The following is a 24,783-nucleotide window of genomic DNA, read 5'->3' as shown; positions in this document are numbered from 1 at the left end:
TCTGTTCATCCCACAGCTGAGGAGAATACGGTTGAAAGTGTGCTGATAAGGTTATGCTAGTAAACATCAACCTCTGGAGCTAAGTTTGGGGCCAGATCCTGTGGTTGCTACATAGTGATTTCCCAAAGGAAAATCTATCCAGGCAGAAAGGAATGGCAGGATAGAGGGTGGATTTACAACAAAAATGAGGTCAACTCAAGGATAAAAATTATGGGTGGATTTGAATCTAGGCTAAAGACTCTTGAGGAATCCAAGACTCTATTCTATAGGTAGATCCTCTTGGGGTTATTACTGTATCTGTCTTGGTCCTTGATAGGAGTGTGTAAGGGTTTGCCACTTATCTTACCTATAGCTGCATATGCCCAGAAAAGTTCTTTGGTAGCTAGTTTGCTTTCTTATCCTCATCTGCTTTAGCTGTTTACTAGGACTGTACGTGTACAGTCAATTAGCTGCCTTTTATTGAGACCCTAGGGAGTGTAAAACATGAATGGCTTTGGAGGGAGACCTTTCCTTCTTTCTGTAGGGCTCCCTGAGAGCCATACCCCAGTTACTTAAGATTCTTCTGTTTGGTTATTCCATTTAGTCTTCCATTTGTTCACATTAACACTAATCACAAATCACGTGGGATTGCTGAAGTTTATTTATTACTATTATTTTAATTGAGGCAAGGTCTCACAATGATGCCCGGGCTGGTTTCTAATACCTGGATGCAAGCAGTCCTCCCACCTCAGCCTCCCAAAGTGTTGGGATTACAGGTGTGAGCCACCACCCTTGGCCACTGAAGTTTAATAGTGCCACTCAGAGGCCCGCCACGCATGCATGCCTGCCTGCCATCCATCGATCCATCCACCCACCCACCCATCCATCCATCCACCCTCCCACCCATCCACCCACCCACCCATCCATCCAGTGAGCTCCTGCTATGCGCCAAGAACTCTGCTGGCCACTAGAGGCGAATCCAGGTATGGCGCGTGGTCCCTACTCAAGAGCTCCAGTCTGGTTGGGCAATTTGACAGATCTACAATTTTGAATTTATGTGGTATATACTGTATGTAGTGTGCTGTGTAAGTTTAGAGAAGAGCAGTTTCTCTCAACCAAAGGTGTCGGCTGATAACATTGTTTAGTTGAAGTGATGTTTAAAATGGGCTTAGAGAATTGGATAGGGCAGGGGGCAGATGTTTGGAGCAGAGGGAAATAAGAAAAATGAATCAAGGCCACAATGATGTCATTTCCAGGAAGCCGCAGGTGTTGTTTTATAGCTAAGGCTATAGTTCTTAAATAGCTGGAAGGTGGAGTGGAAATGCAGATTCCCAAGCCTGCCGCCTGAGATTCTGATCAATTGATTGGGAATGTGGTCTGGGCAACACACTTTAATCTACACTTTTCTAGCTGGTTCTGATGATGGTGGTCCAAGGAGTACCAGCCTGGGGTAAGAATTCAGGTATGGGGCTGGGAGGGTTTGAGGGATGAGGCTTCAAATGTAGTCTGGGGCCGGGGAAGAGCAGGAGTCTGGAGAGAGTGGCCAGAGTGGTTAAGGAAGGATGGAGGAGAGCTTCCAGGTCTGAGTGGTCAACAGGATCTTGTAGGAAATTAAAGGCATCAGCCAGCAGAGTATGTAATGTCCAACAGAACATACTTAGAACAGGAAATAATAGCTTAGGTTTATTTTTGCAGAGTTGAGCTAAAACATATTTACAGGGGGGAAAAGCCTCTTGAAATAATGACTTGGCTCTGAACTCATGCAGCCGAGAATTCAGGTTCCAAACTTCAAGTGCAATTCTTAGTCTGCAAGTCTGCCTCCCAGTTGGAAATTATTTATGTTTGTTCTATTAGCTCAGTGATTTTGGAATGCTCTTGAGTAACTTTGGAGGCCACTCTACAAATTGCTTGATTCATTATTTAAAACTATAATCGATTCAAGACAGAATAAAGATTCAGAATACTGAATATTTTTCAGTATTCAGAATAATACTGAATCTACATGGGTGGTGCATTAAAGGGGGTGTGCAGCATTTATGCAGTTAAGGATATTTGGGAGTCACTTAAATTGGGCCTCTTTTCATAGAATTGTTAAGACTTTGCAGGACATTTTAATTTCTTCCCTTAGACAGGTAACCACAAGAACCTTCTCAAACTGTTCTTGATTTATTCTGCAGACTGCTTGGAGTTCCCCATCTCACGGATGGTGTACTGTAGACTAGAGGTCCCCAACCTTTTTGATTTTGTGGAAGACAATATTTTCATGGACTAGGGGCTGCAGAAATGGTTTCAGGGTGATTCAAGCACATTACCTTTACGTGTACTTTATTTCTATTATTATTACATTGCAATATATAATGAAATAATTATACAATTCACCATAATGTAGAATCAGTGGGAACCCTGAGCTTGTTTTCCTGCAACTAGACAGTCCCATCTGGGGTTGATGGGAGACAGTGACAGATCATCAGGCATTCGATTCTCATAAGGAGCGCACAACCTAGGTCCTTCGCATGCACGGTTCACAATAGGTTTTGCAATCCTATGAGAATCTAATGCTGCCGCCTGTCTGATAGGAGGCAGATCTCAGGTGGTAATGTGAGTGATGGGGAGCAGTTGTAAATATAGATGGAGCCTCGCTTGCTTGCCCTCTGCTCACCTCGTACTGTGTGGCCTGGTTCCTAACAGGGCACAGACTGGTACCGGTCCATGGCCTGGGAATTGGGGACCCCAGCTGTAGACTGTACTTCTTAATTCCTGTGCAAGGATGGTTTTTACTTACCTGGTGTTAAGAACTAGAGTTTAGGCAGGGCGTGGTGGCTCATGCCTGTAATCTCAGCACATTGGGAGGCCAAGGCAGGCAGATCATGAGGTCAGGAGTTTGAGACCAGCCTGGCCAACATAGTGAAAGCCCATCTCTACTAAAAATACCACACACACACACACACACACACACACACACACACAATATTAGCCAGGCATGGTGGCAGGCCCCTGTAATCCCAGCTATGGGAGGCTGAGGCAGGAGAATCACTTGAACCTGGGAGATGGAGGTTGCAGTGAGCTGAGACCGCACCATTGCACCTGGGCTTCAGAGTGAGATTCCATCTCAAAAATAACACCTAGATTTCTGACTGGCTCTATGTTTTACAGTATTATTGCCCAGCTACCATTATAAGCTCAGTGAAAATGACTCAAAAAGTCACACTTTTCAATATAGCTTTTAACTGCTTTGTGTCTTACATTGCATTGAATTCATTAATTAAGTTTAAGAACAAGAGGCCACCTAGCAATAAAGTATGACAGCTGCTTCATCCTTGACATTAAAATTATTTATTGTTTTAGGCTTTAGAGTGTGGGTTGATAGAAGGTACAAGAAGACACACTTAAAGACAAAACATTGACTTTATTGGTCAGTTAGCCCAGGATTTCTTAATCTTGACACTGTTCGCTTTTTGAGTCAGGTACTTTGTTGTCGTGGGCTGTCTTGGGCATTGCTGGATGTTTTGCAGCATTCTGGTTGCTACCTGCTAGACCCGGTTTTGACAATCAACATATGTCTCTAGACATTATCAAATGTCCCCTAGGGAACAAAGTAACCCCTGGTTGATAATCACTGAGTTAGCAGAGACAAGAAAGCCTTTTATGGGCTATATTTTTATTCTGTTGTTAATCTGTCTTTTGAGAAATTTTTTTGACTATTAAATACATACAGTTGATTCCCATTATTCACTGATTCCATATTTGTCAATTTGCCTATTTAGTGAGATTTATTTGTAACCTGCAAATCTATGTTTCAGGCACTTTTGCTGTCATTCATTGACTTATGAAGCATGAAAAATTTGAGTTGACCACTGTGCACATTCCTAGCTGAGATCACACAAGAAAACACTCTGCCCTCTTCTTTTAGCTCTCATACTGTACACAGATGTCCTTTTTGTGGTCTATTTAATGCCATGTTTTTGCATTTTTATACTTTTTGTTGGTGATTTTGCTGTTTAAAATGAGCCCCTGGTTGAGTGCTGAAGTGCTGTCTGGTGTTCTTAAGCTCCAGAAGGCTGTGATGTGCCTTAGGGGGAAAATATGTATGTTAGATAAGCTTCATTCATACATGAGTTACAGTGCTGTTGGCTGGGTTAAATGTTAGTGAATTGGCAATATATTAAAGAAGGCTCTTTAAATAGAAACACACATAAAGCAGTATTATGTATTGATTGGCTGACAAAAATTTTGTGATCAGAGGCTTGTAGGAACATAACCCTGTATTTCCCCTAGGAGCAGAGGTTCAGTATTTGCTAATTCAGTGTTCATAGAGATTTCATAGAACATAACTACTGCAAATAATGAGAATTGACTATATGTTTAGTTTTCTAGCCTATATGTCAAAAGCTTGCATTTTAGGGATCTCATGTGATATGTGATTAAACAAGATCACTTTTCTTTCTAAAAAACAATATATCCACATTATAAAAACTTACAAATAATTGCTGAGTCAAAGGATGTCAGTATCTTTAAAGCTCCCACATACATTATGGAAAAGGTTGCACTGATTTACAATGCCAGCTTCAGTATATCTTTGCTGGCTGGCATTATTTTGCATTTTTCATATTATTTAAAAATAATGATGGTTGGGAATGGTGGCTCACTCCTGTAATCCCAGCACTTTGGGAGGCCGAGGCGGATGGATCACCTGAGGGTCAGGAGTTCGAGACCAGCCTGGCCAACCTGGTGAAACCCCCGTCTCTACTAAAAATAAGCTAAAAATTAGCTAGGCGCTGTGGCGGGCGCCTGTAATCCCAGCTACTCGGGAGCCTGAGGCAGGAGAATCACTTGAACCCGGGAGACGGAGGTTGTAGTGAGCCAAGATCACGCCACTGGACTCCAGCCTGGCCGACAGAGCGAGACTCCGTCTCAAAAAAAAAAAAAAGATAAAAAAATAAAAAAAGGCAAAATTGATTCATGTTAGAGAAAATTCAAATTACACAGATATATTTAAAATACAACTTAAAATCCTTTCCCATTTTTACTTTTTCCCACCTTTTCCTCACGAGTGTTAAGAATTTGGTGCATGTCATTTTCAGGCCTTTTCAGAAAATGCACATAAAAATAAATGAATTTTTAAAATAAATGCATCTATATTAAATACCCGTAATTTAATATAGAAGGGACAGAACTTTTGCCTGTTATGTGCCCCTAGCATTATGCTTTGTTATTGCATATAATTTAGGTGGAAAAATGCTTCCTTATTATTTATAAAATACTTATTAAAATGCTTAACTTGTCAAGAGAAATTACATAATGATGCTTCTGTTTAATAGCTGTGATTTACTTTTTATGCTGTGCAATTAGCTTGCGATGCATATCTTTTAATCTAATTTTTTTTTTTTTTTTTGCCAGTAACTAGAGCTACAGAATATAACACAGATTCAGTCTTGCAGTTTTATTATTTTCTTTCACTAGACTTGACAGAGGATTTCAAGAACTCAATTTTCAGGTAGATAAGTAGTTAATGACTGGATGCAATTGGGTAAACATTATCTAGGATCAACCAAGATGCTTAATCTAAATTATTACAACAGATGTTTGTGGAATGAGTACAATGTGAGGAAAACACTTTAGTGTTAAAGCGATTCTCTAACCCCTTTCCCCGTCACTGCGGCAGGATAACAGAGTATATTAAGGGTAGCTTGATGCTCATTCATGTATTTCAGGGAACATAGGGACTATTTAACAGTATGAATAGAATTTCTGTAGATAAAGATTTCTTTGATCTAGTATGAGGAAGTGAGACCTTGTACCAGCTGTTGATACCAGATAGAGAATTTTGGTTGAGTTTTAAGCCCTATTTATACCAGAAAGGTGTAGTTTTTTTTTTTTTTTTTTGAGACGGAGTCTCGCTCTGTCGCCCAGGCTGGAGTGCAGTGGCCGGATCTCAGCTCACTGCAAGCTCCGCCTCCCGGGTTCACACCATTCTCCTGCCTCAGCCTCCCGAGTAGCTGGGACTACAGGCACCCGCCACCTCGCCCGGCTAGTTTTTTGTATTTTTTTTTTTTTAGTAGAGACGGGGTTTCACCGTGTTAGCCAGGATGGTCTCGATCTCCTGACCTCATGATCCACCCGTCTCGGCCTCCCAAAGTGCTGGGATTACAGGCTTGAGCCACCGCGCCCGGCCAAAGGTGTAGTTTTAACTTAAGATGACTTACAAATAAAAACGCTACTGAAAAAATGTTCATAGTTTTCACTGACAGAAAAACTCAGGAGAATTGTAGAACTTTGAAATAAGTCAGGTAGGTCCTTTCTAGGATGACGGGACAGAGAAATTGTAAAGGTTTAGGATTACCTGTTTACTGCTTAGAAAAAAATAAAATAAAAGATACGCTTTTACCAAGGTCAGTAAGAACTATTTTCTGGAACAAATGGAAAAAGCTGGAGAATGCTACTGACTGAGCTAAGGGGATAAGCGACCCAATACCCAGGCCTCAGTTTCACCTAACAAGGATGCAGGCCTTGAGTATTGTTAAGAGCCAAAGGATTCTACTTTCCAGTGAGAGAGTACAACTTGCATGATAACTTTGCAGCTCCGTCCCAAATTCAGCACTCTACCAAGATGCCAGGAGTTTTCCTTGCAGGTATGGAGAGAACTTACGGGTTTGGCAGAGATGTAGATTTAGAAAATTCACGTATACTTGATTTGCTATGAAAAATTCACAGAATTTTTGAAGTTTATAAATTCTGTTTAGAAAGAAACAAAACAAAACAAAACCAAACACCCTTCCCACCAGTTAGGAGATTTCTTCCCTGTGATATTCTTAGTTTACTCTTGGAGTGATTGTTGGTTTGTTTACTAGTGCAGGCATTTAGATAATCGTCTAAATCCTATAGGTACACCCTTTGAAGTGCGAAGCTTTTCTTCCGGAACATCTATGGGAGAGGTCCTTAGTAGAATGTTTAAAGGAAAATATTTCAGATAGTTGTTCACGTTCCTTTCTTAATTTTATTCCTAAAAAATAGCAAGCAAACTTTTTTTTACTTTACTAATTTTTGATTTGCGAATATTTATGAAAAGACTCAGTTGAAGTGTTCCTTCATATTAACATTTTTTTGTGAAAAATATTTTTATTTACAGCATGAATGTTTGAATTCTTGCTTGCTCTGAAAGATTTAAACATTATTGAAAGCTTTAGAGTGAAAGTAATAGATCAGGTTGTATACCTCCTCAGAAAATCCTTTGTAAATAATACCACTTTCTTGCTGTCTTTGAACTTTGTTTACAAAATATAGGTTTTAACTGTGGTGTTTGCCATACCTGTGAACTTTTCTTTATGTCTTCTGGGTTTTGTAAATATACTTGATATTCTTTGTCTCTTTTTCTGGTAGTTTTTAAAATATTTATCTCTCTAATCTACCTAGGATTTGTTTTTGTGTGTGATAGTAGTAGAACTGCAACTTAATTTGTATGTGGATATTTACTTTTCCCAATATAATGTGTCAAACAGTTTGCTCTTTTTGTGCCAGTTTTAAATATCTCTTTTGTATCCTAAATATCAATGTATTTGCTTTCTGTACTCTCCTGTTCTAGTGATAATAGAATATGTCATTTTCATAATGCTGTCACTCTGTTTTTGTTACTGTAGCTTTGTAGTGTATTTGATTTTATGAGGATATTTCCTTTCATTATTCTTATTTTTTAAAATTTTTTTTTTTTTTTTTTTTTTTTTGGTCATCCTGAAGGTTTTTCTCTTCCAGTTGGACTTACAGGATTAGTTTTCTGAGTTGAGACGCTCATTGACTTACATCGAGTTTACAAACTGAGGAAGAATTGCTGTCTTACAATATTGAGTCTTCTCATCTGGGAAAGGGTAGTTCTCTCCATTATTTGTATCTTTTTTTTTTTTTAAATATCGTTTAGTAAAATTTAAAATAAGATTCGTTTTGGCATATATATGGGTGGGTTGGTTTATTTCTTAGGAGTTTTTCTTTTTTTTTTTCTTTCCCCTCCCACCCTTCTTTCTATTCCTATTTGCCATTATGAGTAGAATTTTTTGAAACGTCATTTTCTTTTTTTTCTCTTCTCTTCTCTTTTTTTCTTTTCTTTTACAGGGTCTCACTTTGTCATCCAGGCTGGAGTGCAGTGGCACGATCAGGGCTCACTTGCAGCCTCAACCTTCTGGGCTTGGGTGAGCCTCGAACGTCAGCTTCCTTGTAATCCACTAGACTCTAGGTAGACAGGCATTCCATTTGCAAATATTGAAAGTTTTACTGCTACTGCCTTCTTTTTAGTATTTTATTTCATTTTTCTGTCTGCATTGGTTAGTGGGTAAAATAAAATATTGAATAGTAATAGCAGGCATCCTTGTCTTCTTCCTGATTTTAATGGGGCATTATGTGTAACTCACGTTTGTTTTCTCATCTCCATACATTTCTGACTTTTCTTTATAAGGAAGCATTTTGATAAGAAAGTATCAAATTAACTATAATTGGGGAAAATATTCAAGTCATTTTTTGTTTTTCAAAGGATTTGGCAGTGATGTGAGATGTGCCAAGAAATTAAAAATGTTTTATGATTAATCAAAAACAGATTCATATTTGTCTCTCCTCTGAGGAATTCCCCATGTATAGGAGCATGTTAAAATATCTGAAGACTCACTGCACCACACAGAACCTCTGAGAAACGCTAGGAACACACTTTGAGCAAGCTGGCCTTATTTTTCTTGAAGGAGGGTGTGAGTGGGATCAAGGGTTCTCACCAGTGGCAGTGACCCAGGCTGGGGTGGAGTGTTGGGGTATGGAAGTCATGTTCTCCAGCAGTAGATGGAGCCACCTAAGTGGGCCCTAAGGGCCAATTGGTAGGGTTGAAATTCAGAAAATCTTGACTATTTGTCAGATCCAGAGGGTCTTTGGAGGGTGCATGGGAACAGTGAATTTACAGATGTCACGTACCAAATATAAAAGAGGAAGAGAATGACACACAAGATGTGTGATGTGATAGTGCAGGACTCTGGCACTTTTACATGGTGGGGGCCCTTATCTGATCTGTGTTACTGAAGAGTGGGCTGGCAGAGTTAAAGCCAAAGGCTTAGGATGTAACCTCAAACCTTGTCACAGCCATTCTGTCTTGCTAGTGGATTCTACTACCTGGGAACACTTTTTTTTTTTTTTTAAAAAGAGTCTCACTCTGTTGCCCAGGCTGGAGTGTAGTGGTGTGATCTCGGCTCTCTGCAAGCCTCCGCCTCCCTGGTTCACGTGATTCTCCTCCCTCAGCCTCCCGAGTAGCTGGGACTACAGGCAACCGCCACACACCGGACTAATTTTTTATTTTTGGTAGAGATGGGGTTTCACCATGTTGGCCAGGCTGGTCTCAAACTCCTGACCTCAAGTGATCCACCCGCCTTGGCCTCCCAAAGTGCTGGGATTACAGGCATGAGCCACTGCGCCCAGCTGGGAACACTTTTATTAGGTAAATTTCAAATTACTATGTGTGCCTGAAAGCCATAAGCCCTAGTACCTTTAAATGAAAGGCTTTGCGCCAGTGGTTCTTGGAGCCCTGTGTTCTTCAGAGATGCCTCAGTGGACTGCAGGGTTGCGGAGCTCCTGACCTTGTCGCCTATTTCAGCCAAAGCAGCTCTGCTTTTACACATCTCTGTTGCTTATTGGACTTCTGAGTGGAATTATATTTGAAGAAAAGACTGCCGCTAAAAGTTTTGAAAGCTATCATTGTAATTCGTTTTACTAATTTAAATCATGTTTGTATGGGTGATACTGATCTTGTCTACATAACAACATTTTGTATCCCAACTCAATTGCATTTCTCAAGGAAAATTTTCTGGCGTGAGGGATTTAAAAAAGACTTTGTCATCCATCTGATGTAGGTATTACAGGATTTCAAATGTGTAGGCATGTGATTGGGTCAGTTGTGTGCATGTCTTGTTTCCTCTAGTAAATGGTGAGCTTCTTAAGGACCTGCTTGTATCTTATTTATTTTGCTTTCCATTCCTGCTCCCACCATTACCCCTGAACACCTACCACATATGTTCAGGTTGTACTTCCTGTAGAAGAGGAAAAATTATTTTCTTCTTTAACCTTCACAGATTCTTAGTTGGAACAGACTCACTGTAACAAAAGACAGATTTAACAAGAGAAAAACCGAATTATTAACATGTCTATTTCATATATACATGGAAGACACTCAGGGATTGAGTAGTTCTCAAAGAGAGGTGGCTTTGAATTCCAGCTTATATAGCATCTTCAACAAAGAACAGTAGGTTTTTAGAGAAGTGACAACACTAAGGAAAAGGATTTTGATTCTCTATGGGCAGCAGCTTGGGGGAAGGTAAGTAACTGCAGATAACGGCTAGTTTGCAAAGTTTGTTCACATAGTTCCCTCTGGTACCATCTCCAGGCAGAGAAGTGAGAAGCATCTAAAGCGGTCAGCCATGGTTAACCTTTGTTCTCTCTGGTAAAAGAGGGGGCAGGATACCTTTCTTCTTTGTAAACACATGTCCTGCTTTTAGGCAGATCCAAGGAGAGCAGAGAAGCTTTCCTGCATCTGCTGCTTCTTAATTGTCTTCAGCTCAATAATCCTTCATGTTTTGGGGTGGCCTATTCTGGCCTGCCACATTCCTGATTATCTTCAAACCCCTGTGAATGAACATCTACTTTCCCTTCAGCTAGTGATGTCACTGAGAAGGCAGGAGAGGAGAAATTTAGAGGGAGGCGTCCTCCAGCAGCCTGACTTCCCTCTTGACTCTCAGTGTGCAGGCGAGTTGTTAAGAGAGCTCTAAATAGCCTCTTCTGGGGATTGCTGCATTTTAGTAGGATCACCAAAAATTGAGGTGGGAGAGCTTGCCAAGAAAACCTCTCCCAGTTCTGCGTGGGCTACAATCTAAGTAACTGAGGCCAGCGGATGTGGACTGAGCCTAGAGGAATTGTGGTAAGGAAGCCTTGTTTCATGGTGGGATTATCGACATCGTCCCCAATGTTCGGCTACACCCTTCCTACTCTTCATGGCCAAATTGGAGACCTGTCTCTACTAAGCAGCTTTGTTTGGCTCACAGTGAGCTGTGCTCTTTATTCTTTAGCCAGACCATGTGCATTATATCACTAGCACTTTTTTGTGCCCGTGCCTCCTATTCTGCAACTATCTAATAGAGGGTTTTGTCTTCCATACTAGCTCTGAGATAGCACTGTTGCCATAGCACCTGACATATACTGAGTGCTTATTTTAGGCAAGGCTATTTGGTGGCAGTGGAAACCCATTCATACCAGTTTGGTAAACAAGGAAGTTTCCTGTATGCTTTTTGGAAACAAAGGGCCTTGGGGATCACCAGAACTGGGGACTGAGGCACTGAAGGTGCTCTTCTGGGCTCCCACATACCTGGTCCCTCTTTTGGGAGAGGGGTGTGCTTTATCTTCTCATTATCTAGATGAACTTGCAAGGTCATGATTACCTCCCAGTTTCCAGTCACCCTCTGTGGCTGTCCTAATCTTTGTGACTTCGTAATCTTCCAACCACTGAGTAGAGTTCCACCAAATAGGATGGCTCACTTACTAAGAAGAATTCCACTGGCCAGAATTGGCCTATTTGATCAAGACCACACCAGTATTAGATCTCTGGCCTGGGAATGGATTAACTGCTGTAGGGTCAGGGCTCTACCCCTACCCAGATGGCTTTGGGGGAGTGGGAAGGTAGGGCAGGTCCCTGGGGACCAAAGGCAGCTCTTTTGGGCTGGGCAGACCACAGAACACATCTCTTACATTATTTAAGTATTTGCTAGATAAAATGATCATCCTCTTTTCCAATTGTAATACTCTGTATTTTTATTTTTATTTATTTATTTTTTTGAGACAGAGTCACACTATGCTGCCCAGGCTGGAGTGCAGTGGCCTGATCTCGGCTCACTGCAACCTCTGCCTCCTGGGTTCAAGGGATTCTCCCTGCCTCAGCCTCCCGAGTAGCTGGGATTACAGGCGCCTGCCACCATGCCCGGCTAATTTTTGTACTTTTGGTAGAGACGGGGTTTCATTATGTTGGCCGGGCTGGTCTCGAACTCCTGACTGCAAGTGATCCGCCCACCTTGGCCTCTCAAAGTGCTGGGATTACAGGTGTGAGCCATCATGCCTGGCCAATACCCTATGTTTTGATGTGAAATTTTTCTGTGCCTCCTGTCTTTAGTTAAGAATTACTAGGCGTTCTAAAGTATGTCTTCACCTGTCTGGACAATGCCCCTGCCCTGCTCCTCAGCCCTTCTTTGGGGTTGGACTCTGCCTGAATTACATAATGAAGGCTGCCAGAGAGGAGGGCAGCTCTGCAGGGGACGAGACTTGAGGACAGTGTGTCACCCCTTCCCACTCATTGAGTGTGCAGAACTGCAACCGAGGCAGCTGGAGCCAGGAGGCAACGAGGGTGCTGCAGACACAGCCTGAAAAGTGGTGCTGGCTTGTGTGGCTCTTTCCAGAGAGAAAAAATGATTTGCCTTTCCATTTGTACAGAATGTCGCTGCTTCCCATTCTTCCTCTATACAGAAGGAAAGGGAAAAGAAATCATTATTCCCAAACAAGAAAGAGAACTAGCCCCATTCAGGGAAGTCAAGTTTCTGGCTGGGCTGTGCTTTGCAACTTCATTAAACCCATGTGTTATTTTGAGTGGCGGGAATAATAGGACTTGCACCTAATCAAGGAAAGGAATTCCAAACAAAAGCTTGGGTGGGGTTTCCTGGGCAGAAGCGTGATATTGTAATAAATGGGAAGCAGGGTTCTACAGTCTAATCTCTGGTCTGATTACACAAATTACAGCAAAGGGCCTGTTTTCAAAGGAATGTAACACACCCCACCGAGGCCCCTCCCCAGCGGGTGTGTCTTCATTTCCTCAAGCTCCCTCCTTAACAGCTAACGCCTCTGCCAGAGGAGCTGAGGGCCCTATGCGGAATAATTAAGATGCCTTCTTTAGGGTCTCTGCCTTGGGGCCATTTTACAGGTGAGTTTACCTTATGCTCAAATCCTTTAGGGACTCCTGTGGCTAAATTCTCTGCCCTTCTCTTGCCTTACTGAACAGAAAGTGAATGCAGGAACCTGACCTTCCAGTCACAATTGCGAACATTTCCAAGCACTAATGAGCCAAGTGCTTTATATGGAGTTGAGGAAAGCATTTAGATGAAGAGTCTCTCTCTCTCTCTCTTTTTTTTTTCTGCAAAAGGTGTATCATCCCTTGCCACTGTGCCTGATCGCCTGTTGCTGTCGTTGGTCTTCAGATGCCCACCCCGGCCTCCTCCTTCCCTTTCCGACTCCTTGGGCTCAGCCAGTTGAGCCATTGAGGAATTCTCCCTGCTGTTTCCTCTTGCAGTATCCTGCTCCCTACCCCACTTTTTCTTTCCTTTCTTTCCCATCTTTCCCATCTTCAGATTTTAACATCCTCTCCTCACGAAAGCTCCCTGTACTTATCCTTCCTGGACTGTTCCTGAGTCTCTTTTAGATCCTGGAGCACCCTGGGTTCATGTTTTGAGTTGTTATCTCACCCAGTATTAAATGATACCTTTGCTTTTTTTTCCTTTTTAACTTATAAGCTCCTCGAAGTCTAGAACTGTCCATCTTCAAATTTGCGATACCTGGCACATAATAGATACACCCGAATAGTTTGGAGATACTGTCTCTTAAACAAATTATATATTCTGAATTTATTTTTTACTACAGCCAATTTATGCCCCATAGAAGATGTATTTCTATTATAGCCCTATCTATGTAGTATTAAAAATGTTTTATACCATTTTGGTTTGTTTCTACCCGTATATCTTGCTGCCTTGTTTCTGTTTAACTTTAAGATGCAAGGAGCCCAGTAACTGTGCAGCAATGCATCACAGGACAGTTGCTTGACACCTTGGCATCCTGGGTTGTGGCCCTCATCCTTCACTGGGGACGTGTTCAGGTTATTGCAGAATCTGAAGGGCAAGATGAAATCATACAGGTGCTGGTGCCTACCTCCTCCTTGCCTGTCTGATGCAGCCTCCCTCTGCTCCCTCTTGGCTCTGCCCCTTCCAACCTTCCTGAACTCCTCTCCTTCCTTCCTTCCTTCCTTCCTTCCTTCCTTCCTTCCTTCCTTCCTGGTCCTCCTTCCTTTCCTTCCCCTTCCTCCTTCCTTCCGTCCTTACTTCCTTCTTCCTTCGACTTCCTTCCTATCCTTCCTTCCTTCCTTCCTTCCCTCTCCTTCCCTCTCTCTCTTTCTTCTCTTTCTTCCTTTCCTTCCCTTTCCTTCCCTTCCCTTTCCTTCCCTTTCCTTCCCTTTCCTTCCCTTTCTTCTTTCTTTCTTTTCTTTCTTTCTTTCTTTTCATAGGTTTTTGGGAGAACAGGTGGTATTTGGTTACATGAATAAGTTCTTTAGTGGTGATTTCTGAGATTTTGGTGCACCTATCACCTGAGCAGTACACACTGAACCCAATTTGTAGTCTTTTATCCCTCACCCCCTCCCACCCTTTCCCTCGAGTCCCCAAAGTCCATTGTATCATTCTTATGCCTTTGCATCTTTGTAGCTTAGTTCCCACTTATAAATGAGATTATATGATGTTTGGTTTTCCATTCTTGAGTTACTTCATTTACAATAATAGTCTCCAGTTCCATTTAGGCTGCTGCAAATGCCATTCATTCCTTTTTATGACTGAGTAGTATTCCATCACACACACACACACACACACCCCAGTTTCTTTATCCACTCATTGATTGATGGACATTTGGGCTGGTTCCATGTTTTTGCAGTTGCGAATTGTGCTGCTATAAACATGCGTGTGTAAGTATTTTTTTTTGTATGATGACTTTCCTCTGAGTAGATACATAGTAGTGGGATTGCTGGATCAAATTGTAGTTCTAATTTTAGTTCTTCAGGGAATCTCCAACACTGTTTTCCATAGTGGTTGTACTAGTTTACATTCCCACCAGCAGTGTAGAAGTGCTCCCTGTTTGCTGCATCCACACCAACATCTATTATGTTTTTTATTTTTTGATTATGGCTGTTCTTGCAGGAGTAAAGTGGTATCGCATTGTGGTTTTGATTTGCATTTCCCTGATCATTAGTGATGCTGAGCATTTTTTCCATACATTTGTTAGCCATCTGTATGCCTTCTTTTGAGAATTATCTATTCATGTTCTTAGCCCACTTTTCGATGAGCTTGTTTGTTTTCTTCTTGCTGATTTGAGTTTGTTGTCGATTCTGGTTATTAGTCCTTTGTCAGATGTATAGATTGTGAAGATTTTCTCCCACTCAGTGGGTTGTCTGTTTACTCAGGTGACTGTTCCTTTTGCCCTGCAAAAGCTCTTGAGTTTAATGAAGTCCCACCTATTTATCTTTGTTTTTATTGCATTTGCTTTGGGTTCTTGGTCATGAAATCCTTGCCTAAGCCAATGTCTGGAAGGTCTCCCATTCCCGTGTCTGCCGCACTTTGCGCGTGCTGGCCTTGTCTCTCTCCCGTTGGGCACAGTGACCTGTCATCCTGCCAGGACTGGCTTCGCTGGCCTCCTCTGGGAAGCCTTCTGTGATTCCTTCAACTTCCTGCACCCTGCCCTGAACTCTATGGGTGAAAGCCCCCAGCGTGCATCATGTTTTATCATAGTCTTTGTTTATGGGTCTCGCCTCCCACTGGATGGAAGGGGGTGGGGTTCTCAGGAAGGGAGACCTGGCCTTACTCCTTTTGGTATTGTCCAGCATCTAGCTGAGTGCCAGGCATGCACTAACTACTAGGTAATCCAGTAAGTTATTTGATAAGGGCATTTTCTTCTTTAAATAATGAATTTTAAAAACTTAGTGGTGGTGTTTTGAGTTTTAAAATGATTGCCCGTGTCCTAGTATAGTTGGGGCTCTGCACTGTGCAACTCTGTTTTACACATGAGAGAATGGAGACTTGGAATCCTTAGCCACACAACTGGCAAGAGGCAGGATGGTGCCTCAGCATCAGGCCTTCAGAGTCTTCCTCTGGTGGGCTTCTTCCCCCAAACAAGAGAGAGTCCTGGAGATTTCATAAAAATGTTATGCTGGCAGGAGATTTCTGGTGTGCCCGTGGGTGGAGGCAGGCTGGACTCCAGGGAACAGGAACAGCTTTCAGAATTACCTCTGATATAGTCCAGAGGTGACCTTTTCAGACATTGGTGGCAAGGCTCATTTCAGTCTGCAAAGTGGAAAGAGTTCAGAGAATGAGAAAGGAGAGATGAAGTTCTGTGAACACTACAGAAGGCTGTGTTGAGGTTAGCCGTGCCCCGGAATTGTATACCTTATAGATTTTCTTACGTATTTTACTTTTGTGTTGTTTTTCCTGTGTACATTAATTTTCCTATGCTGTGCAAGATACTGCATTCTCAGGCTGGGCACAGTGGCTCATGCCTGTAATCCCAGCACTTTGGGAGGTCGAGGGGGGGGAGTGGATCACTTAAGGCCGGGAGTTCAAGACCACCCTCACCAACATGGCAAAACCCCGTCTCTACTAAAAATACAAAAATTAGCCGGGCATGGTGTCGGGTGCCTGTACTCCCAGCTACTGGGGAAGCTGAGGCAGGAGAATCGCTTGAACCCCGGGAGGGGGAGGTTGCAGTGAGCAGAGATCTCTCCACTTCACTCCTGCCTGGGCAACAGAAAGAGACTCCGTGTCAAAAAAAAAAAAAAAAAAAAAAAAAAAAATACTGCGTTCCCCCCACTGACACACACATACTCAGAAATGCTTATAAATATCCCATTGTTGCCTGCATAATTAGCCCAGAGGAGGAGAGATGCACGCGGGAGCTGCTAATTTGTGCTTGTCTGCTTGCTAGAGATTCACCAGCAGCAAACCCAGACAAGCTGTTAATAAGTGTTAAACACCCCAGAGGCTGCATGCTGGGTGGAGTCCCAACCAACACTCAGGGGACAAAAACCTTTCCCTTGGGGTAGCCTCTCTCGATTGCTATGGTAAATAAAGTTCATAAATAGCATTTTTAGAAGTATTTACAATATTCTTTTCATACAGTAAAATTTCATTTGTTTGGGATAATGAAAGTCATCTAACTTAGAAGCTATAGGGACAATTTAAAAAACATTAAAGTATATACATAATAAATTGCACTAAACTGACAGATGATATTTCTAAAAGACGTTTCTGAAATATGATCTGTGACACAAATTTCAGGCATTATTGCCCAATAGAGGGATTTAGGGGATCTGTGCTAATGGATATTTAAGAGCAGCAATTAACATACCACTTGGTAATGAAGTACTCCTGGATTGCTTAAGGGGCACTGCCTGGCAACAGTTGGACCCTTAAATTCCTTACATAGCCCAGTGTTCATTTGAATGAACTTAAAACTATTTGACTACCCTTGTTCTGCTAGACAAACGCTTTAAACTTCCCGTTGTGGGTCTAGGGTTATCTCACATTATGAATTAATGTGGTCTACATGAAGGACATCCATCCTCCTATGTTTTAAATCAGGAAATATTTGCGTATGTGCTATGTGCAGCAGTGTTGGTCAGCTTTCAAATAATAAAAAGTATTTCCTGCCCTCGGGAAGTTTGCAGTCCACTGTGTAGGACAGACAGAGAAACTGGCATTTGGCCCTGGCATAGCATTGTCAAGGGGCCGGGCTTTGGAGTTGGATGGCTCTGCTGTTTACTAGCTCTGTGTGTGTGTGTGTGTGTGTGTGTGTGTGTGTGTGTATTTTACCTCTTAAGCCTCAGTTTCTTCATCTGTAAAATGAGGATCATGATACATCTTAAGGTTATTGTGAGGAAGAGTGAGGTAAACCCATGTAAACTCTCAAGCATAAATGTTCGTTGTTGATCTGTTGTGGTTGCTGCTGATGCAGTAAGGAAATGGCTGAGATAAAGCATGGCACATGTTCCATTAGACTAGGTATGTGTTATATCCCTGAGAACACGCAGGTATGAACAGGATAACTCCTGGTTGGGGGTTGGGATGGGGGCAAGGGAGGCCAGGAGTTGGGGAAAAAGTTAGAAGGCTACAGATGAGCGGGACATCAGTACTTCTCTGTTCATTCATTTAGCAAACATTTTTGAACATTTTTGGTGTGCCAGAGACTTCACTAGGCACTGGGATTATAGGAGTGACTCAGAACAGATTAAATACCCTGTTGGAGCCTGCATTCCCATGGCAGAGAGAAGGGAAGTGCATACCCATGTGTGTAAGAACACTGAGGTGAGGGGTGTAAGGCAGTTCTAGGAATGTGGAGTAATTAAATATGGCTAAGAAAGTAGAGGGATGTGCATGGGGTGTAGGGGAACTGGATGGCCAGGCTTAGGAGGGAAGTAAGCACATATAGGAGGAAAGTAAGCACATATTTGGGAAGGCCTGATGAGCCTTTCTAAAAAACCCCTGGCAGCATTGAGAAGCCACAAACCTTTCCTTTTTTTTTTTTTTTGAGATTGGGTCTTGCTGTGTTGCCCAGGCTGGAGCACAGTGGCACAAGCACAACTCACTGCAGCCCCAAACTCCTGAACTCAAGAGATGCTCTCACCTCAGTCCAAGTCCTTGCCGTGTTGCCCAGGCTGATCTCAAACTCCTGGGCACAAGCAGTCTTCCTGCCCCAGCCTTTCAAAGCACTGGGGTTATAGGCATGAGCTGCTGTGCCCAGCCTACTTTTTAAAAAATAAATAAATAAATATTTTTATCTGCTGTCATTGTAACACTTATAGAAAATATATACAAAATTAGAAAGTAAAAGCAAAATACCCATAGCCCCACCTCTCAGGAAAAAATTTGTAGTCTGACCAGCTTATTTTCAGGTTCTGCCTCCATGGCATTAATTTATTTCTTGAGTCAACATAGTTATGATCATAAGTACAATTTAGTTATCTGTTTTTTCCCCACTTTAATAGAGTGAGCATTTTCTCAAATTCTTGTAAACAGTATTTTACTGGCTAAGTAGTATCCAGTCGGGAGTATGAAACATGGTTGACTTAACCAGCTCTTTCTTTCGGATCATTCAGTTGTTTCCAAGACCTTATTAGCATAAAGAATGAATGTTGAGCATCTTTATATGTGAAAGCATTTCTATACCTGAGATTATTTCCTAATGTTAAATCGGCAACATTGTGATTACTAGTTCAAGGCACTGGTCATTTTCAAATATGTTTGCAGTTTGGAACACATTGTCAGCGTACTTCCCTAAAAGATTGCACTGACCAAAAAATAGTGTAAACCTCTCTGTGTCATGAGACACCTGGAGGCATGGTGAGGGTGGATTTGAGCACCAAGATGCTGGCGGGAGTAATAGCTGTTAGGAGACAAAGTCTCCCCCAAGGCGATGGCATTGCTGAGAAAGAGTGAGGGGACCCGGCCAGGAGCCCTTGTAATCCCAGCACTTTGGGAGGCCGAGGAGGGTAGATCACTTGAGGGCAGGAGTTTGGGACCAGTGTGACAAACATAGCAAAACCCCATATGTACTAAAAATATAAAAATTACCCGGACGTGAGGGCGCGCGCCTGTAATCCCAGCTACTCGGGGGTGTTGAGGCAGGAGAATTGCTTGAACCTGGGAGGTGGAGGTTACAGTGAGCCAAGATCATGCCAGTGTACTGCAGCCTGGGTGACAGAGTGAAACTCTATCTTGGGGGGAAAAAATGAGGGGACCTTGCTTGAATGTGAAATGTGTAGACTTGTGGCACATCATGAACTTCGGCCAGGCATGCCGAAGATGATGCATTTTAGTTTAGGACCTCCAAAATTCCCTCTTCCCTTTCCCCTGTAGTCTGTACCTTGTAGCCATTTGCTTAAATGTCAATATCCCCTACTGAATTGAGTTCTCTGAGCCCACAATGGCAGATATTAGCATTTTTATATCCCTAGTTATTGTTTAAGGTCTGTAAAATGGAGGAGGGGGTGGTGAAGGGAAAGGGGACTGGGCATCGAGTGTGGCTTGGGCAAGGAACATGATCCTTGTCCCAGTGTGGCTGGGGCTGGCAGGGCTGGGCAGCAGGAAGGAGTGGCAGGAGGGGAGGGGACAAACCTCCGTGCCCTGGGCGAGGTAGAGTGGAGCCCGGGCAGGCAGCGGTGGAAGATTTGGCCCTCCATCGTGGCTCTGGTTTCACCACTGAGTGACCTGGAGCAAACCATCGCGCTCTCTCCATGCTTCATTTTCCTCAGGAGGGTGCCAGCAGCAGCAGTCCCTTTAAATGGAACATTGAACGATTATTTTTAGGTCTATAGGTAAGAGGTACAATTTAAAGAAAAGGCAGGGTGATGAAATCAAACTCAGAGGGCTCACAAGTAGCCCTCTTTGGAATGTTGGAAGCACGGTCCATGGCCCATGGGGAGTGCTCAGTCTGTGTTAGCAACGGAGATGGGTGATAACAGCCACTCATCGGAGGGTACCTTTCTCACTGACCAGCTGGAAATAGTGTGTTTCTTTGGGTAGTCTCTGCCTCTTGACAGATGGAAACACCTTCTCTATTGACCCTGCCCCTGCGCTTATCCTTTGGAAAACATCCTTGGCCTGGGCTTTTGGGTCTGGGAACACATTCCCCAGCCCTGCCCTCCTGAGCTCTCCTGCAGCTGCAGGAAGAAGCACCTGGAGGATGCCCAGCGGCACCCCGCCCAGGTCCTTCCAGAATCTCGAGGCTCGATAACCCCAGTGTTAGAGCATGTATGAGCCTCTGAGGGCTGCTGTAACATGTGACCACAACTGGTGGCTTGTAACAACAGGAATCTATTCTGTCCCAGTTCTGGAATCCAGAAGTCCCAAATCAGGGTGTCTGTCGGGCCATGCTCCCTTCAAAGGCTCTGGGGAGAATCATTCCGTGCCTCTTTAAGCTGCTGGTGGCTCCATGCCTTCCTCGTCTTGTGTCTGTGTCACGCCACACTCTGCCTCTGTCTTCATACAGTCTGCCTGTTCTTTGTGTTTTTTCTCTGTCTCTTCTAAGGTCACTTCTCACTGGATTTGGGAGCCCCCTGTGTAATCCAGGATGCTCTCCTCTCGATATCCTAATTACATCTGCAAATATCATATTCTCAAATAAGGTCACATTCACAGGTTCCAGGAATTAAGATGTAGGTATATCTTTAGGGGGACCACCATTCAACTCCTACAGGCCAGAGGTGGAGGTGTGCTCTCATGGGAAGACCAAAGGGTCCCTCTGGGCACCCAAGTCACAGATATTTGGCCTGACCTGGCTCTAGAGCCTCTCTTCCTTCTTAGGAGAAACTGGGAGATTCAGAAAGTTCCCAGGGGGAGGCAGGGTTAGCCTGGCATTTGGTGCCCAGGATTGCCTGGGTGCTAGGGTGGTTTTCTCAGGCACACTCTGCTACCCAGATTTTCTGGAAGGATGGCACTTCCAGCTCATGCGTGAGGTTGGTGCAGCCTGGAGTCAGATATCTCTCTTGGCTCTTGTGTAAGCAGGTGAACTCAGTGGCAGTAATTGTAGCTGTGGTTGGATTTTTGTGGTAAAGGGGAATGGCTGTGGAAAACAAGCTGGGTAGCACGTGAGAGAAATTTTGTGATTGTGTAGGATAGGCAAGGCTGAATTTCAGTGACCGGAATAGTTTTATAAACATTCCACATACGGGAATGCCGACAGTATAATTCAAATGAGAAGCTAGGATTCGTCATTGTGGAGGTCAGGTATGGGTTACGTTTCAGGGTTAATAATCAAGCTAAAGTTAATTCCTGGCTTTAAAGCTACAGTTGATGAAGAAGTAATTTTGTGTGAGTTTTCCCTTTCTGCCTTGCTCCAGTCAAAGCTCTGTTCAGTTCTTTGGTGATAACTGTCCTCTCTCGTCCTTCTCTATCTCTCCTCTCCCTTTGCTTTTCCTTATGCCAGCGCTCCTCCTCTTTCCTCTTCTCAAGACTCTTCAGGGCTATTGAACATACCAACAGGATTGCCCTGTTGATGTGAATGTGTTTCCACAGTGGTTTCAAAGTGGCTCGATCCAAAAGCTTAGGAGGTTTTTAGGGATTGGCCTTTCTGGACCACATTCTCCCCGCCCCACCCACGGGGAGGGTGCCAGGCAGATCCCTGGCTTGGTTCCAAGTGTGTCAACAGCCTGTTGCTTTCTAGTTCAACAACAGGGAATAATCTTGGGTAAACATGGCCGTTGGAAAAAAGCAAATATTTGTCTTGGCAGTTGTAGTCATTCAAGTATCTAGCCCCTCTTGTGTTCCTGAGGGAGCTATGCCAGAATGTATGGCATAAAATCCCACGTCTGGTTAAGAAATACTGGTAGGAATAGATAAATAAAGGATGTTTGGAAGGCAATGCTCTTTCTCCTTCTTCTTTGTCTTTCTCTTTCTTTGTCCCACTCTCCCTGTCTCCCTCACCTCTCTGAACAAGTCTGAATATTCTCTTTTCCCTAATTTTGGTTGCTTAAGCTAGTGTTTCTCAAGTTTAGCCTGTTGACATTTTGGGCCAGATCATTTTTTGTTGTATGGTGCTGTTCTTACCATCAGAGGATGTTTAGCAGCTGCTTTGGCCTCTACAAACTATGCCAGCAGCACTTGGCCCCAATGGTGGATACCAAAAATTTCCTCAGACAATGCTGAATGTCTCCTGTGTGGGAAAATTGCCCTTGGTTGAGAACCACTGGTTAAGCCCATCTTCTCCAAGGTGGTAAGCGTACTACTGGCGGCGTAGTGGAAGAAGCTTCCACAAGCGTGTGTGTGTGTGTGTGTGTGTGTGTGTGTAGGGAGGAGTGGCAGTTGGGTTCCTTAACCTTCGCACTTACTTCTTAAGGATCACTTTTCAACCCAGCTGTAGTCAGCCAGTCATAATGTGAGTCTCACAGCAGTGAAGGCAGCTGGTGATGATCAATCAACATGATAGGCCGTTCACTTTTAGAGCAGGTCTTAGCTATCTTCCTTTTCAGGCTTATTGCTGTTCCTCCTTTAAAACCACTGGAGGAACAGCAAAGTGGTTTTAAAATGCAGATGCCAGTTGCACTGAGGGCGCTCGGGAGATGAGCCTGACACTTGGTACCTTTTGGTTGCGTTATTCCTCAGCCAGGCAGCAAAGCATGACAGGAGTCTATTGCCCATCACTCCTGCGAGTCAGTCAAACTTACTTCATGTCATCTGGGGAGAAGGTGCCAAACTGGAATGTCAAGGTGACGTGCTCTTTGGGTAAATGTAGTTCCTGGACCTTCTCAAGCATGACCGCACTTTTTACAGCCAGCCAGTCTTGCTTCTTTAGAAAACTTAATAGACTCTATCCCTACGGAACTGTCCATCTACCCTTAAAACCTTACATATTTTAATCATTTTTTAAAAATACACTTTGAGAGTTTTGAGCTTGTTGTAGTAATGTCATACTGACACAATTAAGTTAAAAACAAGGTACTTTACCTTCATGTGTTGCCTCCTGTTTGTTTTTAGCTTGTTATTGGGAATTGTAAACATCTGCAGGAATGGAAGGACCGGTAGGCTCCCACGCACCAGCTTGTCTCCAGTTTTCAATACATGAGCCATCTTGTTTTAACTAGAGTTAAATTCACTTGATTATTTTGAAATAAATCCTCAACAACACATCATTTCATCTGTACATATTTGAGTATACACCTCTGAAGGGCTCTTTTCTTAAACACGATTATAATCCCCCCAAAGAAAGGAACCACCATTACACCTAAACATTCCTCAATATTAAACATTTGTTGCATTTGGTTGATATATCTCTTACATATCTTGTGGTCTACCCTGTAAAACCTTTTCATGTAATCAAAATCTTCGAGGACAGGACAGACCTGGAAGTCATCTTTTGTGTCTTTGCGTCCGATATGCGAGGGTGCAGAGCCTTGTGCCGGGCACCTGGCAGAAACATCGTAGATAACCTGCTTTTCCTCTAATTCCCTGTTATGCTCTTCTTTCCAGGTTCTCTGGCTTGACACTGGGCATAGCACTTTCTTAAGGGCAGTGCTCAGCTGGTGGGTGTCCTGAATTGCTTGACACTTCCTCCCCCCATGCCTGCCCTTGGGTGGGCTGCTGTCATTGTCACCTCCTTTTTTTTTTTTTTTTTTTTTGGTAAGTCAGGGTCTTGCTCTGTTGCCCAGGCTGGAGTACAGTGGCACAATCATGACTCACTGTAACCTGGACCTCCTGGGCTCAAGTTGATCCTTCCACCTCAGCCTCCTGAGTAGCTGGGACTACAGGTGTGTGCCACCACACCCAGCTAATTTTTTGTTTTTATTTTTTGTAAAGACAGGTTCTCTGTTGCCCAGGATGGTCTCAAACTCCAGGGCTCAAGCTATCCTCCCACCTTGGCATCCCAAAGTGCTGGGATTACAGGCCAACCTTTTTGCCCCCTTAGATGGAGCCTTTTAGATCTACTCTCTGTCAAACTTTTCTACGCCAATATCTGGCACCAGCCTGAGTTCTGGATGTACGTAAAAATGTACTAATGCTCGAAGCATTAGAGAGTAAACTGAGTCTGGATCGGTGCTTCCTGACGCTTTCTTTGCAAGCCACCTTTGTGGCCCCTGCCTTTCCTTGCTGTTGCCCCTGCAGGCCTCTCTGGGGAGGCTGTGCCCCCTCCCATACTCCCACTGACCCTGGGTCTGGAAGCGGGATCTGTGGGCACCTAACCTCCTGTTGCATTTTGGAATCCCACGCTCTGTGCCTGTTCGCCACCCCCTCCTGCTGCGCTCTTCCTGTCTTGCCCCCATGGCTTCTCCCAGCCTTGTGCTGTCCTCCCCTGGCCAAGGCCTGGCTGTCACCATGGAGCTGGTGCTCTGTTCATGGGCCTTCCTGGTTCCCATGCCTCTCTTCTCATAGCTAGTGGCTCCAGTTGCCCCTGCAGGCCAACCCATAACAACTGAGCCCCCAAGCTGACCCTTACCTGTCTGTAAAAGCCTTCCCT

General features: G+C 43.5%; 1 protein-coding gene across 3 annotated transcripts in view; it reads left to right on the top strand.

Moving 5' to 3' along the window:
• Window positions 1–24,783, top strand: part of TLN2 (talin 2) — a 461,407-nt gene that overhangs the window by 164,355 nt on the left and 272,269 nt on the right. Inside the window, exon 1 of one of the 3 annotated variants that reach the window (XM_030931226.1) lies at window positions 12,906–12,952. The exons of the other annotated variants lie outside the window; for them this stretch is intronic. The gene's annotated coding sequence lies outside the window, so the exon portion shown is untranslated. Of the gene's footprint in view, window positions 1–12,905; window positions 12,953–24,783 lie in introns of those variants that run through there. 3 annotated transcript variants of the gene reach the window in all.

Source organism: Rhinopithecus roxellana, chromosome 5 (genome assembly GCF_007565055.1).
Source record: "Rhinopithecus roxellana isolate Shanxi Qingling chromosome 5, ASM756505v1, whole genome shotgun sequence".
Classification (NCBI taxonomy): domain Eukaryota; kingdom Metazoa; phylum Chordata; class Mammalia; order Primates; family Cercopithecidae; genus Rhinopithecus; species Rhinopithecus roxellana.
The sequence above is the reverse complement of the archived record's forward strand: the minus strand, read 5'-3'. Positions and strand labels throughout refer to the sequence as shown.